This window comes from Cupressus sempervirens, chromosome 7 (assembly GCF_028749045.1).
Source record: "Cupressus sempervirens isolate cs-2001-9-10 chromosome 7, ASM2874904v1, whole genome shotgun sequence".
Taxonomy (NCBI): domain Eukaryota; kingdom Viridiplantae; phylum Streptophyta; class Pinopsida; order Cupressales; family Cupressaceae; genus Cupressus; species Cupressus sempervirens.
The window spans coordinates 702,543,396-702,562,075 of NC_143124.1; the positions used below are offsets into that span (position 1 = coordinate 702,543,396).

The 18,680-nt window shown below is 31.1% G+C and overlaps 1 long non-coding RNA gene across 1 annotated transcript; it reads right to left on the reverse strand.

Moving 5' to 3' along the window:
- Nucleotides 1–10,307: 10,307 nt before the first annotated feature.
- Nucleotides 10,308–16,700, reverse strand: LOC149549153 (uncharacterized). Its single transcript, XR_016354451.1, has 5 exons — nt 16,347–16,700; nt 16,116–16,182; nt 11,289–11,315; nt 11,069–11,179; nt 10,308–10,665 (listed from the first exon to the last, which is right to left on the reverse strand). It is a non-coding gene; the product is annotated as an uncharacterized LOC149549153 (long non-coding RNA).
- Between the last annotated feature and the right edge of the window lie 1,980 nt (nt 16,701–18,680).

An 18,680-nucleotide genomic window follows, 5' to 3' on the forward strand; every position in this document is an offset into this window, starting at 1 on the left:
TTTATTTAATTAAAAGAGAGCAAGTTCTTTTAATTAAATAGGAAATATTTAATTAAATTAAAAGAGAGGTTTTTCTCTTAATTAATTAAATGTGGATGAACTATTTAATTAAAAGATATGTTTTCTTTTAATTAAACAGGGACTTGTTTTATTTAATTAAAAGAGAGCAAGTTCTTTTAATTAAATAGGAAATATTTAATTAAATTAAAAGAGATGTTTTTCTCTTAATTAGTTAAATGTGGATGAACTATTTAATTAAAAGAGAGGTTTTCTTTTAATTAAATGGGCACTTATTTTATTTAATTAAAAGAGAGCAAGTTCTTTTAATTAAATAAGACTTAGGATAAAATGATCAACCTTAGAAATAAAATAAATTGAATTTGATTAAGAAAATTGATTTGAATTGATTTAATAAAATATTACACACCATTGATTTAGGAAATTTGATAAATTGATAAATTGAATAATGGGGGCCCATAGTCTAGGCGACCATTTTAGGGTGCATACATTTGCCCCTCTTTGACTAATGTGTGATCAATTTGGGAACACATGCAGTCAAAGAAAGAAATTGAAGTGTGAGGTCGATTTGGGATCACAAAACAACCCAGATGTGTGGTCGAAACGGGAACACAACAGGACAAAGAATACAAATAAATTTTGACTTGAAAAAGTCAAGGATAAAATTGATAAAACTGAATCAAAGATTGAATTTCAAATTGACCTCACACTTCAATTTCTTTCTTTGACTACATCTGTTCCCAAATCGATCACACATTAGTCAAAGAGGGGCAAATGTATGCACCCTAAAATGGTCGCCTAGACTATGGACCTCCATTATTCAATTTATCAATTTATAAAATTTCCTAAATCAATGGTATGTAATATTTTATTAAATCAATTCAAATCAATTTCCTTGATCAAATTCAATTTGTTTTATTTCTAAGGTTGATCATTTTATCCCAAGTCTTATTTAATTAAAAGAACTTGCTCTCTTTTAATTAAATAAAATAAGTCTCCATTTAATTAAAAGAAAACCTCTCTTTTAGTTAAATAGTTCATCCACTTTTAATTAATTAAGAGAAAAACCTCTCTTTTAATTTAATTAAATATTTCCTATTTAATTAAAAGAACTTGCTCTCTTTTAATTAAATAAAACAAGTCCCCGTTTAATTAAAAGAAAACCTCTCTTTTAATTAAATAGTTCATCCACATTTAATTAATTAAGAGAAAAACCTCTCTTTTAATTTAATTAAATATTTCCTATTTAATTAAAAGAATTTGCTCTCTTTTAATTAAATAAAATAAGTCTCCATTTAATTAAAAGAAAACCTCTCTTTTAATTAAATAATTCATCTACATTTGATTAATTAAGAGAAAAACCTCTCTTTTAATTTGATTAAATATTTCCTATTTAATTAAAAGAACTTGCTCCCTTTTAATTAAATAAAATATCCCACTAAATCTCTTTTTGATGAAAAAGGAGTTAAAAAAAATAAAAAATAAAAAAAAATCTTTTATCTACACTTAATATGGGACTTATCTTCATCCTTTCTCCACTTTCTTCTCAACCACTCCACTTTTCTCACTGGTGGATCTTTAGTTCACATGGATCATTATTTCTCCACTCTTGATTAAATCTTTTTCCTCTCAATCTAGATCATCCAATCTTCTTTATAAGGGAGAGTCCTCTCCTCATTTTGGAAACACCCATTATTATGCTATTGTTATGTTGCAAGTTTGGAGAGTGATTTTTGAAGGAGTTTTGAATATTAAAGCTTTTGTGGAGAACTTCTATCTTCTTGTCTCATTCTCTCTTGCATGCATGGCTTCCATCATCATGATCCATACTTTGATTTTCATGTTAGCTTAGATCTTGCATTGATAGATTAGATCTTGCTTTCATAGATTAGATCTGCATTGTTATTTCTTTTCATAGATTAGATTTCATTTCTTGCATTGTTTTGCATTGTTATCATTTAGATTAGTTTTTTTTCATTTCTATTTGCATACATATTAGATCATTGAATCTCTTGTTTCATGGTGTACTTGTATGGGCGCAAACTAGGTTAGATTGAGGGCCTCCATTACAAACCCCTACACTCCATGAATAGGGAGCTATGAGTCACCATTCGAGACCTCATTTTTGAGAAATCTTGAATATAATGACTCATAGAAGTGTGCTCACATTTTAGGCATACAATTCCCATGTATCATTTCTCTCAATAGATTATATTTCATCATTCATTGCATTAATCCACTGCCTTTCCTTATTTGCATCTACAAAATATATAGGATCTTAAGAAAATAAATAAAAAATTGATTGCAAATCTATTTTACTTCCTTGATCATAAATCTCACTTAAGCTTCTAGTTTTCTTTCTTGTAATCCTTGATCTCAATTGTGCAAGTATAGAGTTTGAATCATTACTTACTTGTAAATTCAAAGATTCTCCATGTTCAACTTCATTTTCTAAGTGATCTCCTTGTGGACTTCATGGTGGAGTTCCTTCTTGGTCACTTGGTTGATCCTCTTGATCTTCATGATCCTTTTTATCCTTCTCACCATATGGTATTATTGCAACACCAGTAACTATTTTATTTATATTTCCATCCCAAGATTCATCCTCGTTAAATACAACATCCCTACTCACAATGAGTCTTTTGGTGATAGGATTAAAAAACCTATATGCCTTAGATTGCTCATTATAGCCAACAAAAATGCATTTCTCACACTTATCACCTAACTTACTTATAGTTTCTTTAGGAACATGTGCATATGCAATACAACCAAATACTTTGAGATGAGAAACACTATGAATCTTATCACTCCATGCTTGTTGTGGAATCATGTCCCTCACAATCTTTTTTGGACTCCTATTCAAGATATAAACAAGAAACTGCCTCAGCCCAATACTCATTAGGAAGATTCTTACCTTTCAACATGCTCCTTGCCATCTCCATTATTGTCCTATTCTTTCTCTCTGCAACACCATTTTGCTAAGGTGTGTAATTGGTAGTAAATTGCTTTTTGATTCCATGATCTTTGCAATAATATAAAAATGCATTTGACTTGTACTCTCCTCCTCTATCAGATCTCAAAACCTTGATAGGTAAACCACTTTGTTTCTTAAAAAAAGCCTTGAATTCTTTAAATTTGCCAAAAGTTTTAGATTTGTATTTAAGAAAGTAAACCCATGTCTTTCTACTTAATGATGCTTCAATTGGGGGTAAGCCTCTTACCATTTCCTTTCTTTGCAATAACGATAATCCTTTAAAATTTAGATGTCCATACCTCAAGTGCTATATCCATGTTTGATCTTGACTTGTTGCCTTGAAACTTGCTGCAATTTCATCAACCATATTATTTTTCATCCGAAGTGGAAACATTCTGTTATTTGTCATTTCTACCCTTGCAATCACCAAGTTACTAGGAGGCATATCAAATATAGTGCACACATTTTTCTAAAAATAACCCTATAACCTTTTTGACTAAGTTGCCCCACACTTATAAGATTATGTTTCAAACCAGGTACAAAGTATACATTAGAAATAGATTTCCTCCCATGCTTTGTTATGACATTGATTGTACCTTTTCCACTTACTTCCACTATCTCATTATTTGCCAACTTCACTTCTGATTTAATTAATCTATCCAAGCTTTCAAAATAATATTTGTTTCCTGTCATATGATTGTTGTAACCACTATCTAGAAACCAAAAATCATTTAAACTCTCTTGGGATACATTGCAAGTAATGAACAACATCTTAGAACTAATCTTAGAAAAAATTTCATTTTGCTTACTCATATCAGATTGTTTCTTTTTACACTCATTTGCAAAATATCCAAACTTCTTTTAGTAATAACATTGAAAATTTTTTTTATCATACCTCTATGATGTCTAGCTATTACTGCATCCCTTTGAGTTAAAGTATTGATTTCTCCTTTCTCCTTGATCTAGACTCTTTCGTTCTTCCTTTTGAAAATTATATCTACCTCTTCCTCTTCCTCTAAATCTGGAATTTCCTCTTCCTCTACCTCTACCAAATGTCATTTGTGCTTTGAATGCATTCTCTAATGAACTACCATTATGCTTGTTCAACCTGTTTTCATGATTATACAAGGACCCAAACACCTCATCTATGGATAATGTTGTTAAATCCTTAGATGCAAGTTTTTTTGTCCCTTGAAATGAATTACCATATTTCAATTTCAGATGAGAAAAAACATGGCAGACATTCATTGGTTCCACAATCACGATACCAGTGTAGGGCTGCTAAATTGTGACTAGTTTTTGCTGGCAAATCGCCCTATAATGAACATTATCTATTTTATTTTTTCTCAAGGCATGTGATTACAAATACAGAATCACATATGTCTTTATGCACTAACATGACAATTTATAACACAGCCACCAAAACACATAGATGGATTTTAGGCCTAAAATCCCTAAATTTTGACTTATAAAACTGTATAATTATTACTTTATTGAAAATTAAAGCAATTACACAAACTTATAATATCATTTAAAATAAAACTGCACTGATTTGCAATAAAATGAGGTTTAAACTGAAAACCAAGATAGAAGATTTTTCAAGGTAGCACCAAATAAACTTCAGAAACATTATTGTAGACCATACCACAATTCACCATCCAAGTATGTGATTTCCAGCTCTCCTTGAGCTTGTGGAGGTGCATCAATACTTATCTACAAGAACAAGGTAGAACTATAAAGTTTCATGCACATCCAATTGATGAGAAAATGAGCATGAAACAACCATATAGTTGGAAAATATGGAAATCCAAGTGATTACAAAAGAATATGGTGAATAAGGAAAATATATGATATATAGGCACCAATAAATGGCATGATTATGTCCTAGAAAACCTGGTAAAAATGTTATATATGCAAACTATCACTACACATCAGAATTGAGAGCCCATTAAAGAATTTGATAACAAAGAAATGAAAAGGAGGAGCTCCTACCTCACTAGACAAAGGTGTAACATTGTATTTGGAAAAATATATCTCTGACCTGAAGACTACAATTGTATACTAACACTGACAACCTTGCAACCACCTTTCCAAGAGTGTAAAACACCTTTTTAATGGTTTTGATAAGAGTAAATGGCTAATGATGGAAAATGACTTAAATGGATAACAATGCATGTTTGAGGAACTCTGAAAAAAATTAGAAAAATAAAACAAGTACAATAAGAGAACCTAGTGCTTCCACACTAGAATATAAGAATCCTACCCACATTGTACAATGAAGTTAATGAAAATTTGATATATTGTTCTTGTCATATGCTTTTGCATTCTTAGTATAATTCTAACTTTGGCCAGATTTGATCCTGATACAATTTTTTTCTATTATATCTCCATTTTGCCAAACTGTACTCCTTTACAGTTCATTTTTTTGTCTCTTACATTGACAATATTTCAGGAGTTTCCATTGCTTTAATTGGCAATAATTTCAACCAATACCATTTCTATCAAACTATTCTAATGAGTAGTAGGCATTATATAACTGGTTCTCAATTTGCTTATCTTGTCAAACCATTTTTCTCTAGCAGTATGTGAACCTCATTTGACTTCGTCTTCTTTGTTGTGGGATTGGTTCCTGAGAAATTCATTTTTGGTGACTTCTATTTAAGGGACAAAGGGTTTCTATGATGCAGTTGAATTGCTTATCTATTCTACTTAAACTTCTTTTCCTTCCATAATTCCACATGAATTATGAATAAATCATAAGATTAGTCAGAAACTAGGAAGCAGTCCTTTTGACAACAATGACAATTTATTGTATCAATTGAATCATTGCGTGGGAAAATAAAAAAATTAAATGTGTCAAATAAATTACATATAGTTTGACAACATATCTTACATCTTTGCCATATCTATTATTGCTAAACTATATTTGAGAAGCAGATGCATCTTTATTTAGGGTTATACCATTTTTATTGAGGATGTAGTTTAATAATTTCTTCATCAGGATGAACTCTTAACTGTATGTTCTCAAATACTTTTATATCTGCCACATTTTTTATTTGCTTGAACAATAGCAAATCTGGAGACCCTTTTCTTAACACCCCACGAACATTCCTCATCAGGCATATTTTTCTCGATTTCCATGTTTTCAATTGGAATGGCAAATTTTGTAGCAACTTGCCTAAATTATGTTGCATGCCCGTTCTTGTCGATATTGTTCTTTACTGATAAATTAAATAAAGTTTATTTATTTATTGGAGTATTAATTATAAATATTATAAATTTTCTTTGAATGGCTATCTCTTATTGAAACTTGACAAATGATTTTAAAATTGCTTTTTAACAATTTCATTGTATTTGGATTGTTATAAATAGAATTACTTTTAATATTTTATAAAAATTGTATTTATATTCTACTAGGTAACTAAAATATAAAATAATCTATTTACAACCATTCAAGAATTGAAAGTACACTACTCATTTTATTTGAATTGTTCATGTCACATATTATAATTGATTTTAATTGAAATCTTAATTATAATTTTATATTAAAATATTTATTTTGTCACCAATAAGATTAATTGTAAAATAAGAATTACATTTGTAAAATATTAGTTTAATTTTATATTCTTTGCATGACCATGTACTGACCTAAACTTGTTGCTTTTGTTTTAAAGTAAAATTCATCTAATACTCTGTTTTAAAAAAAGTGTATTCAATCAGGGTAAAATTATATGTCATGCTTGATTATTTCTGGTTAATGCAATATTAAAACTTGGAATTGGAAGAATACACAACTTATGTAATTTGATTTCCTTATTGGCATCTATTCAATTTTATTGAATGAATGGAAAATTCCATTATGTTCAGAAGACCAGATAGTGAATGGAAGACAAATTTAAAAGCATCCTCACTTTGCATGTGCACAACCTTCTGGGTGCTGCCCCAACTGTTCCTAATTGTTCGCTATTTCTTTTGGAAGCTTGGATATTTTTCTGTAAATATTGATGTATAAATTTAGCCAAAAACAACAACTACATTTTTATTCTACAAATGCAAAAAACTCATAATACATGGAATATTTTTAGTAGAATATTTTTTTATATATTCAGAGTGAATAAAAATTTGCATTATAATTGTATTAAAAATAATCTAATTTTTTTTTTCCTAACTTACAATTTTATTACAAATTAGCAAATATATTAAAGATTAGCATATGAAACAATAATAATAATGTACTCATTCAGTTGTATACATTGTCCTAAAAATACATATTGAATGCAACAATGACTAGTGGGCTTATCTTTAGCAACTTATTGAATGTTATCAATGACCTAAATATAAATATGGTTGCCACACAATAACTACTGCTCCAACTAAGAACTTAAACTATATTAAGCAACAGAAGGAACTAGACGCTATGCATCCTTGTTATTTTGACTTTCACTCTATCTAGTTTTATTGCAAAACATGTTGATGAAACCAAATATTAATAAATTTTGAGTTGAGAAATGATTAACTAGAAATTTTTGAGGATTCATATGTAGAAATAGGGGTAGTGATCTATAACAATTGTGAAGATAGTCCATAGGGGTTGAGTCATCTTATCTGCATCTCCAAATTTTGTAAATTCAAAAAATACATATTTAACCCTAAAAAATGAGTTATAAGAAAAAAAATCACTATAATAAGGATTCATCTTATTTTTTTAAAAATTAACAAATATATACTTTAAAATTAAATTTAATGTTATAAGAAAAACATTATAATTAAAACATAATGCATGAGTTATATTTTAAGTGGTATTTTTAAAATAAATTATTTAGTGTAAAATTCTCAAACTATGAATATGGCTAGGAAAATACTAGTCAATTTAGTAACAATTAAATATTTTAAGTGTATCTATACAATCACAACTTTCTTTATTTTTAGAATCTCACCATGTCAAATGATATAACTTAAATTTGTTATGATTAAGCAACATATATAATTACAAACACGTTTTTCTTAGCTTCAAGAATATTTATCCTCTATAAACAAGGTTAACCACGTGAAGGTGGAAACTTATATGGCCTCCCCTAATTGACCTAAGACACAATACAGCACAACATAATGCCACCCGATATGATAAGATGCTTATTATTTTATATTATTTATATTTAAGTGTTAATATTTCATTATTTGCATTAAATGAACTCACTTTATGAATGTGTTTTTTAAATATTATTTACATTACATCTCAAGTAGTAATATTTTATATTTTTATAATTTCTTACAATGCTTTGATTGAATATGTAATATTTATTAATGTTTGTGTTGTCATAATGTTAATATGTAATTGTCTCTAGCCCAACTTTATTAATTTTGCTTTATTATGTGCAAAAACAAATTGTCATTTGCAATATTAAAAAAAATAGTGCATTTAACAATTATGTAAACATTGTGTGTGTGAATTACATTCATAAAGCAAGTTCTTAATTATCTTTGAATATTATTTTTAGGAAGGTAATTTATGATTGTTCCTTATGAACAATGTTAATATGTGATGGGTCAAAACATGCATATTATTATGGTGATATACTTATGTCAAGTTCAACTTCAATGTTAACATCAAAATTATAAAAATATTATATAAAAATGCAAGAGACATGCCTTAAGGACTGACCTTCATCTATTGACCATTCTTTAAACTCTAAAAAATAGACTTTAAGGAACATTATTTTAGAATCTTACCATGTCAAATGATATAACTTAAATGTTTTATGATTAAGCAACATATATAATTACAAACAAGCTTCTCTTAGCTTCAAGAATATTTATTCTCTACTAACAAGGCCAACCACGTGAAGGTGGAAGCTTATGTGACCTCCCCCTAATTGACCTAGGACAACCCCAACATGACACGACATGGCACGACACCACCCCACTTGACAAGACACCCATTATTTTATATTTAGGTGTTAATATTTTATTATTTACATTAAATGAACTCACTTTATGAATGTGTTTTTTCTAATATTATTATTTACATTACATGTCAAGTAGAAATATTTAATGATTTTATATTTTCTTACAATGCTTTGATTGAATATGTAATAATTATTAATGTTTGTGTGTTGTCATAATGTTAATATGTGATTGTCTACTAGCCCAACTTTATTGATTTTGCTTTATTATGTGCAAAAACAAATTGTCATTTGTAATATGAAAAATAAAGTGCAATTAACAATTATGTAAACATGTGTGAATTACATTCATAAAGTGAGTTCCTAATTATCCTTTAATATTATTTTTAGGAAGGTAATTTATGATTGTTTATTATGAACAATGTTAAAATGTGATGGGTCAAAACATGCATATTATTATGGTGATATACTTATGTCAAGTTCAACTTTAATGTTAACATCAAGACTAAAAAATTAATATCTAAAATTGTAAGGGACATGCCTTAAAGAGTAGACTTTGCTAATTGACCATTTTTTAAGCTCTAAAAAAATAGATTGTAAGGAACATTATTTTTAAAATCTCACCATGTCAAATGATATAACTTAAATGTTTTATGATTAAGCAACATATATAATTACAAACAAGCTTCTCTTAGCTTCAAGAATATTTATTCTTTACTAACAAGGCCAACCACGTGAAGGTGGAAGCTTATGTGGCCTCCTCCTAATTGACCTAAGACAACCCCAACATGACACAACACAACACGACACCACCGACTAGACAAGATACCCATTATTTTATTATATTATTTATATTAAAGGGTTAATATTTTATTATTTACATTAAGTGAACTGACTTTATGAATGTGTTTATTTTATATTATTTGCACTATTTGTCAAGTGGTAATATTTTATAATTTTATGATTTTTTACAATGCCTTGATTGCATATGTAGAATTTATAAAAATTTGTGTGTTGCCATATTCTTAATATGTGATTGTCAAGTAGCACATCTTTATTGATTTATCTTTATTATGTGCAAAAAAATACGTAAAAATGTTTTGTGTGAATTACATTCATAAAGTGAGTTCTTAATTATCTTTTAATGTTGTTTTTGGGAAGGTAATTTATGATTGTTCATTATGAACAATGTTAATATGTGATGGGTCAAAACAAGAAGATTCTTATGGTGATATACTTATTTCAACTTGGTTTCATAATATGATGATTTATGAGTGTCATTATTGAGTGTCTTGTGATGTGATGCATAAATGATGCATTTATTTAAATGAAATTATGATTGACGACTTTAATATTAACATTAATATTAGGAAATTAAAAACTAACCAAAAAAACACAAGAGACACAAGACATGCCTTAAAGAATGACATTGGGCCTATTGACCATTCTTTAAGCTGTCAAAACAAAAAGGAATCTAAGGAATGACCATGGCCAATGGGCATTCCCTTTAGTCTTTGAAGGGGCTTTTAACCCTTTCCACTAACTTTCTTTTATTAAGCATTGTATTTTTACATGTTACAAAAACTATTAGATCAATGTTTGATCAAAATAGTATTGAAATAATGAGAAATAACTTTAATAACATGCTTTGCTGCTACTTTAACAATATGCTCAAACTTTCCATACTGCTAAAAAATAACTAGCTGAAAACATTGCTTGGGACTTGGAGGATCCTTGGTATCAAATAAATACTTGACAATCTTGTTAATCCTGCGATCCAATCATTGCCAATTTAGTTATAAATCAATCACTGTAATGCAACAAATATCAATACAGTAAAATATAAATGTAGGAAAATCTAAAATCTGTATAGAAATTACATTTACGATGCTACTAGACTTAGCCAGTAAGAAAACCATTCAGTTTTAAAGATCTTATAGTTTTCTATTTTCCTATTTGTCTTGCATCTTTTAGAGAAAAATAAATATGATATAATACCATAGCAAATAAACTACCAAGCCCGTCACTCAGCCTATCATTTTCAATAAGAGTTGCAATTTCATTTATAAGGGTAGGTAGTTGAAAAAATGTCATCAAGAAAAGTTAAAATATTAAGTAGGTAGTTGAAAAAATGTCATCAAGAAAAGTTAAAATATTAAGAACATTTACATACCAAGTCTCATGTCTCTTTTTTTCTTTCCAAGAGCACCAAGCACATTAACTTCAATGATTTCAGCTTCTTTTCATTATATCAAGCCACCAACAGTTCTGATAGCTACAAATTCTGTAAGTTGTTGTAGTTAGCATTTCATAACTTGACTAATATTTAATCAAGAAATACATTGAAACATAATGATCCGAAGATTTGTGAAATTTAAACTAATTTATATTACCTTTGAACATCTCCTCAGGAGCTTTTCCTGCAAGAACATAAAAGTAAGTACAAATAAATCTATTAGACATAAAAAATAATCCAAACATTCTTACAATTAAAATATAAATGATGAATATTAAGATAAGTATATGATTATCATTACAGAAAACATGATTAGCAGTCAAACAAAGTGAGTGACAACATAGAATGAGCACTTACATAACTAAAACTTAAGAGAAATAATTGTGAAAATATAGTAGACATACATCAGAGGTCATTATTAATATCATTAGGGTAATTCAAATGTAATTCTCAATGAAACCAATGAAAGAACCCAGTTAAGAAGAACAATGTGATTATGAAAACACAATTAAAAAAAATTCAATGTTGGAATCAGATAATTAGACTTCACATTACAGACATTCCATCAACATAATTAACTAAGCTTTTCTCATAGATATTAGACTTCACATTCATAATGACAACATCTCATAAACAACAATAATGGAAATAGAATACAAAAGAACCTGAGTTAAGAACAACAATGTGATTATGAACAAAAAGAGGCATTCATTGCTATTATTTATTTCTAAATTCAATTGTGTAATTTTTTTACATCATCAGAATGAGTAAAGAAAGAATAATAAATAATAAGTAAAAGAGAGAATAAGGAATAAATGAAAAAAAAAAAAAGTATTCACATGAACATCATGTCTTTATCAGAAAAGAAAAGATGTTAGCCATGGCTGTTACAAAATCTGGAAAACCAATACAACAAAAAAAAAAACACTAATAATCATAAGAAAACTAACTACACTTCCATATACAAATTACAAATCAGGGACTCGGACTAGACTCTCCTGAAGAATGCAAGGGAAACCAGGAGAAGCAAGTTTGCTTACCACTACACACTCATTTCTGAATCCTCAAAACACAACTTTTCTCTTTCCTCTTACAAAAAAAAGGATCAATGCAGGATGAACGCCGGAAACTGATACCAAAACAAAAAGGTGGACCATGATCATGTTTATATTTTCTTTTATGAATGGCAACTTAATCTTGAAATAAAAATTTGGTTCATTGCATCCAGCTCTGTTTTCTTGGTGGCCCAGTTTATTCGTAGTCCCTAAAACTGTCCGCTGTGTGCTCAAATAGAATTCATTCAGCAATTAGGATGAGGATTGTTGGAAGAAATTTGATGATGAGCTGCTCAAACCATGGCTTCTATGTTATGCTTCACAGCCTCAATATGTGATTGACAAGTCATTAAAGTAGACAAAATCAGAAGTTAGCATAAAGAAACTCATCAAGATGTGGAAAAAGCAGATGGCTGTATTTCTATCCACGAAACTCAAATGGCACAGTCATATGATTGGTGGATGAGTTCCATACCTGCTTTGGAAAATGGACGACAACATGTGCCAAAACCAGCCAAGGATACCCCACAAAAAGATGGAGGCGAGGACCGGAATGAGTTTGATGGCCCTGAAGAAAGTAAAAGAGGCAATGACAATGATAGTACTGATCGTTGGTTAAAGGAGATTGATGGTGGTGATGATGAAATGAATTATGATGAAGACAAAAATCCTAAAGAAATCATCGACTCAAGCTATTATAATCCAAATTTCATTCAGCTTAAATATAACAGAGTTGATCTTTGATAATGACGAAAAGAGACCATTGGAGGATTCAATAAATTTAAACATGTGAAGGGCTAAGAAACCCAAGTTTGCACTGGTGCAAGATGTTCCAAATCTAGGAAATAGTAGAGATCAGCAGGAACCTCCCAAACGAGATTCAGAATTCAAAGACGAATCAAAGAAAGAGAAGGCAACCAAGAATATGCCTGCAAATCTAGAAATAGTATATGGATCGAAGGCTGCAACATGTGTAATGCCTATATTACCAAATAAACACAGAGCAACAAAGGGGGGAAGTAGTAAAAACGTAGGAGCCAAGTTGGCTGGGATTGTATTAAGTAAACAATTAGGGTTAGCTGGAATAGCTTCAAAGGACCAAAATGGACAGACAAGCAAGGGCACAACTAGCTTCAAGAGAGTATCTATGGAATCTAAAACTCGATCAGGCAAAGAAAAACATTGCTTGTGTCTTAAGTGAAAACGTCCCAAAAGAACAAATGAAGCAAAAAAACAAGGATATAACCAGATCCTCAAAGGAACCTGAGATAGAACCAACTCCAGAAGGAAATCCCCAATCCTGAAACAACCACCTTCTGCTAAGAACTCATCCATCAACACTCTGAAATGAGCAGCCTCTTCATTATAACGTCAAACAATCTCATCGTGAGCGTCATCTGTCCAACAACATTGGAAGTAAAGACATTAAGAAACTCTACCACGTCAAGATGGAGGCGAGCAAGAGTACCATCTCTTGTTCTCGGAAGTGCTGCCACTTTTGAAGACATTTGGGGGTCAATAAATGGAAAATGCATAATTTTCGAAGGTAGGGCCAGTGGGAAGACATGGCAAAATCGGAATCGAAAGTCTTGAGAATGACAGTTGCGGATTCCTTGGAGGAAGCTATAATGGCCGGGGTGCTACCCAGTTTGAGAAACACAAGGCTGCCATAGCGCTTGGAGAAGGAGTAAAGAGACTGGAGGGGATTCGAACCGAGGGCGAGCAGGTTCCCCAAAACAGGTAGCCCTCGCGGGCCTGGCGGAAGCTTTGCCTTTTCTCTGTTCAGTAGTAAGTACAAACAAGCTACACAAACATCAAAACATTCATAATCGGCTCTGGTTCTATCTCAGGTTCCTTTGAGGATCTGGTTTGAGAGCAAAATAAGCACAAAAAATCAACGCAGTCCTCTCATCTGTCCAGAAAAACCCACAATGGGAAGCATAAAAAATCATCAGTTCCTGGAGCTCAGGAGAGGAATGTAAAGCCCTTTGCCTCACAAATTGCTCTTGTAAATTTTCAGGTATGACATCTCTAGAATCATTCTAGTGCATCTTGCTATCTGGAGTCCAATCTCTACCTGCTTATATTAAATTCAAGAGTAGCAGTCCTAAGAACACTAAGCTCTCCGTTATAGGTGTCAGTGTTTCTGTTGTCGGTGGGATGGTTGTAATGATTGTCGTGTCGTGGGTCTTGATAGCGAGATCTAGAAAATCTAAACGGAAGCAAAAATGAGATAAAAGTGAGAATGATGATGCAGAAGCTCCTCTGAGCTTGCACACATGGTTACCCTTGGGATTCTTATTCCTAGAATTGAAAGATGCAACAAATGCTTTCTCGCTGAAGCTCGGCAGTGGGGGTTTCGGTTCAGTTTACGAAGGCAGTCTTCGTGATGGTACAAAGATCGCAGTGAAGAGGCTCGACAGAGCAGGATAAGGAGCAAAAGAATTTAAGGGAGAAGTGGAGACATTAGGCAACATCCATCACCTGAATCTCGTAAGATTGATAGGCGTCTGTGCAGAGAAATCTCACCGAATGCTTGCTTATGAGTTTCTACCAAACGGATCTCTGGACAAATGGGTATTCGGCAAATCAGATATCCATCAGAATTTTCTCGACATGAAGACCAGATCCAAAATAGCGCTTCATATAGCATGGGGATTGACCTATTTACATGAGCAATGCCAACATCAAATAATACATTTAGACATCAAACCCCACAACATTCTTCTGGATGGAAATTTTAACGCTAAGGTCTCGGATTTTGGACTGGCAAAACTGATCGAGGGAGAGGAAAGTGAAGTGATAACAATTGCAAGAGGAACGCCTGGACACATGGCACATAATACGACTAAACCAAGCATCCAAGGAAGATTCCACAGAATCTGACAGCAGTTTAACGGAATCAATTAAGACAGGAAAGGATAATCAACGCAAATTGCGTCCCTCACAAGGTCCTCGAAATCATCTCTAAACTTTAACTTATTGAGATAACAGTTAGAACTCTGTTTTAGCAGAAATTTGACCAGATTTAGATTGCCGATTTTCGAGCTTCAGCTAAAGAGGGTTTCTCGTAGCAATATGAAGAGCGGTATCTCTTTGGAAAGTGCGTTCAAGCAGGACATCCCTGTTCTGCTTATGTAATCTCTGAATTTCATCAAGATCACCGGCTTTCGAAGCAAGGAAGAGGCACCTATTCATCCTGAATGATTTGACCATACAATGATAGACAAGGCCGGAAGCAAAGTTCGCACACAAAATTGAGTGGTTTTGATTCAATTACAGGGGCAGGTTACAAAAGAAGCTGTTAGTTTAACAAGAGTAGCCTTCAAGAATTCTGGCGGAAACACGACAAAGTTCAAAGTTAAAGGTCGAAACACAAAATTCTTCTCAAAATTATTGCAGGAATTAAACATCTGGGAAATCTATGGGATTTGTTAGTTAAAATTTATCACAGAGCTTTGATCTCAATTTCAACACGATTATGAAATTTCTCTAAGCAACGCATGTCTGGAAAGTGGTAGGTTGAAGGAAGGGACAGAGAATTAGACAGATCCGCCCTTAACTGGAAACAACTGGAAACAAACAGCTGAAATCAAGTCATAAAGTACAGATTAAATGTATATGTTATTTAAAACAGAGACCACTGACAGAGACTGAAAACAAGTCACAGACATTAAAAGTTTGTCAAAATTTCAGATATATTCGGAGAAAAAAGGTACCCCAGAAACTAGACAAATAAATATAGAAATCTGAGCAAAATTGAAGACATAGACCTTGTTCCAATATTAAATAATTTGAATTCCTTAATTAAATTGCAATATCATGTCTTCCCCGAATTCAATGCACACTCAGAAGAGTCTGATACATACAATATGTTTTGCCCTGATCATATTTTTGGATTAACAATAGCAAATAAATGGATTAAATACCTGAGAAGAAGAATTTGACTCCATTAGCTGCCGCTGCTCCTCTGTTCTTCCTGCATCTTCCTCCACTCTACTACCCAAATAAAACCCAAAAACCCAAAAAAATAAAATACAAAACATATAACAGATGAACAATAAATGAACGGACCAAAAATATATCATGTCTTCCCCGAATTCTATGCACATTCAGATCATATTTTTGGATTAACAATAACAAATAAATGGATTAAATACCTGAGAAGAAGAATTTGATTCCATTAGCTGCCGTCGCTCCTTTGTTCTTCCTGCATCTTCCTCCACTCTACTACCCAAATAAAACCCAAAAACTCCAAAAAAATAAAATACAAAACATATAACAGATGAACAATAAATGAACGGACCAAAAATTCAAACAGTAAAACACAAATTCAACAGAAGAACCTAAACAAACAGATCAGTGTGCACACTGTACAAACCCTGCACAAAAGAAAAAGAAAAAGAAAAATGCAAATACAAACCCTACATACAATGCAAAATGCAAAGAAAAACAAAGAACAAACAGGAGAATAAAATCAAACGAAAAAAAACATTCGTGGATTTCGTAGGATGTAGAATTATTTAAATTCCAAATTTTCCTATTTTAACATCTTTTGCTCCCCTCCTTTCTTATTTTCCGGCTTCTTCGCAACGGTTAGATATTTCCTAAGAAATTTGAAAATCTGTTTCTTCTGAGATTTAAAATAAAATTATGAATAAGCAATTACTCATGTTGATTTTAAATTATGTTTTTTTATTATTGATTTAAAGGCAATTACTATTTAAATATTTTTATTATTTAAATATTTAATTTTTTTAAAGAAAATTAATACATAAAAATGTAGTCGAAATTTATAATTATTTATGCATTAAAATTAGTATTGGTAGTGGTGAAACTTGTATAGTCATATCATTTTTCCTTAGTTTTGTATTTACTTAAATAATAGGTCTTAAATTTAATATAATATGTTTAAATTCACAATTATATGATTCCTACATACTTTGGGAAGGTAGTTTATCTTAATGTTCGTTCCTATGTCACTAATCCATTTTTAATATTTTAAATTTAAAAACTAATTCTTTGACCTCTCTAATTAATTCATATGTAATTCACTATGAAATCTTTAGAGCATGCTTCAATTTTTTGCAGGAACAAATAATCAAATTTTATTTATCTTCATATAGCTCGTGTGCATTGTTTTGTATGTTGTCTTTAAAATCGTTCATTATCATTAATCTAAATAAACAAAGGGTTGACCAAGGATAACTTGTGATATTGCTATTAGGATTTTAACTATGTGATTTTTGAGTCAAACTCATTGACCCATGTTTCATGAGTAGTGATTCAACATGAATCCATCTCTCATGAGAATAAATGGAACACGTAGCACTCATGGGCTTTCTAATTAATGGTTCATAAGGCACAACACTTGGTGAAGGTTTTGCAAATGGGGTTGCAAGCTTTGGGTTTAAACATGGAGGAAACTCCATAGTTAAGTGCGCTCAGGCTGGAGTAGTATTGAGATGGGTGACCTCTTGGGAAGTCTTAGTGCTTCACCCCTATGAGTTTCACATAGATCCAATGAGTGCTAAGTGTTCTATTTATTCTCATGAGAGATGGATTCATGTTGAATCACTACTCATGAAACATGGGTCAATGAGTTTGACTCAAAAATCACATAGTAATGATCCTGATAGCAATATCACAATTCGACTTGCTGTGGAATTTATCTCCTACTTATCAAGGATAACTTATTCCTTATTAAGTCAACAATCTTCTAACAATGTTCATAAACACCACATTGGTCACATTCAAGTATTGGCAGTGACAAAATAACTCTATTGAATAAGTATTGTACCAATCCACTAAGACACATGGTACAGTTGAGTTTCATGCATCAAAACAAATATATCTAAATTAAGATTGAATATAAGGAATGTAAAATTGAATTCCATAAAAAGTAGAATGTGACACATCAAACTAGGGAAAATCAATTTATTCAAGTTATGGTAAAAAACAATTGTGTCACAAATTAGAGCCAAGTATCTTATCCTCTTGTTAATTGACTCATTTGCTTATGTTCATTTTGTTGGTAAACAAATTGTTCTTTTAACTCTTAAAAACCCAAATTTGTGAACAACATTTGGTTACAATAGTTGGAAAGTTGTTTTGAAAAGGCTAACTTTCCTTTGAATTCTTAGGTACAACTCCCTATTGCATAGTAATTTACAATGAATTATGTTTGTTTTTTAATCTAAAATGGGGTGTGTTATTATCCCGAGAACAAAAAAGGAAAACCAAGCTAGACCTAAACAAGAACTAACTTAGGAAAGATTGGTATTTAAAGATTAACTAAGCCTACAAGGTATAATGATTCGATAATGCATGCTAGCTAAAACTAAACTTGGACCAGTAGGAAATTAACCACAGAGATGGGAAGACTGGCTTGAAAGAAAACACGAAAGAGATTTCTCCTGAACCTATGATAACAATACTATCATCTTTAGTTTGCTACCTCAAAATAGAGGAGTGAAGCTTTGTTTGTTCCTTGA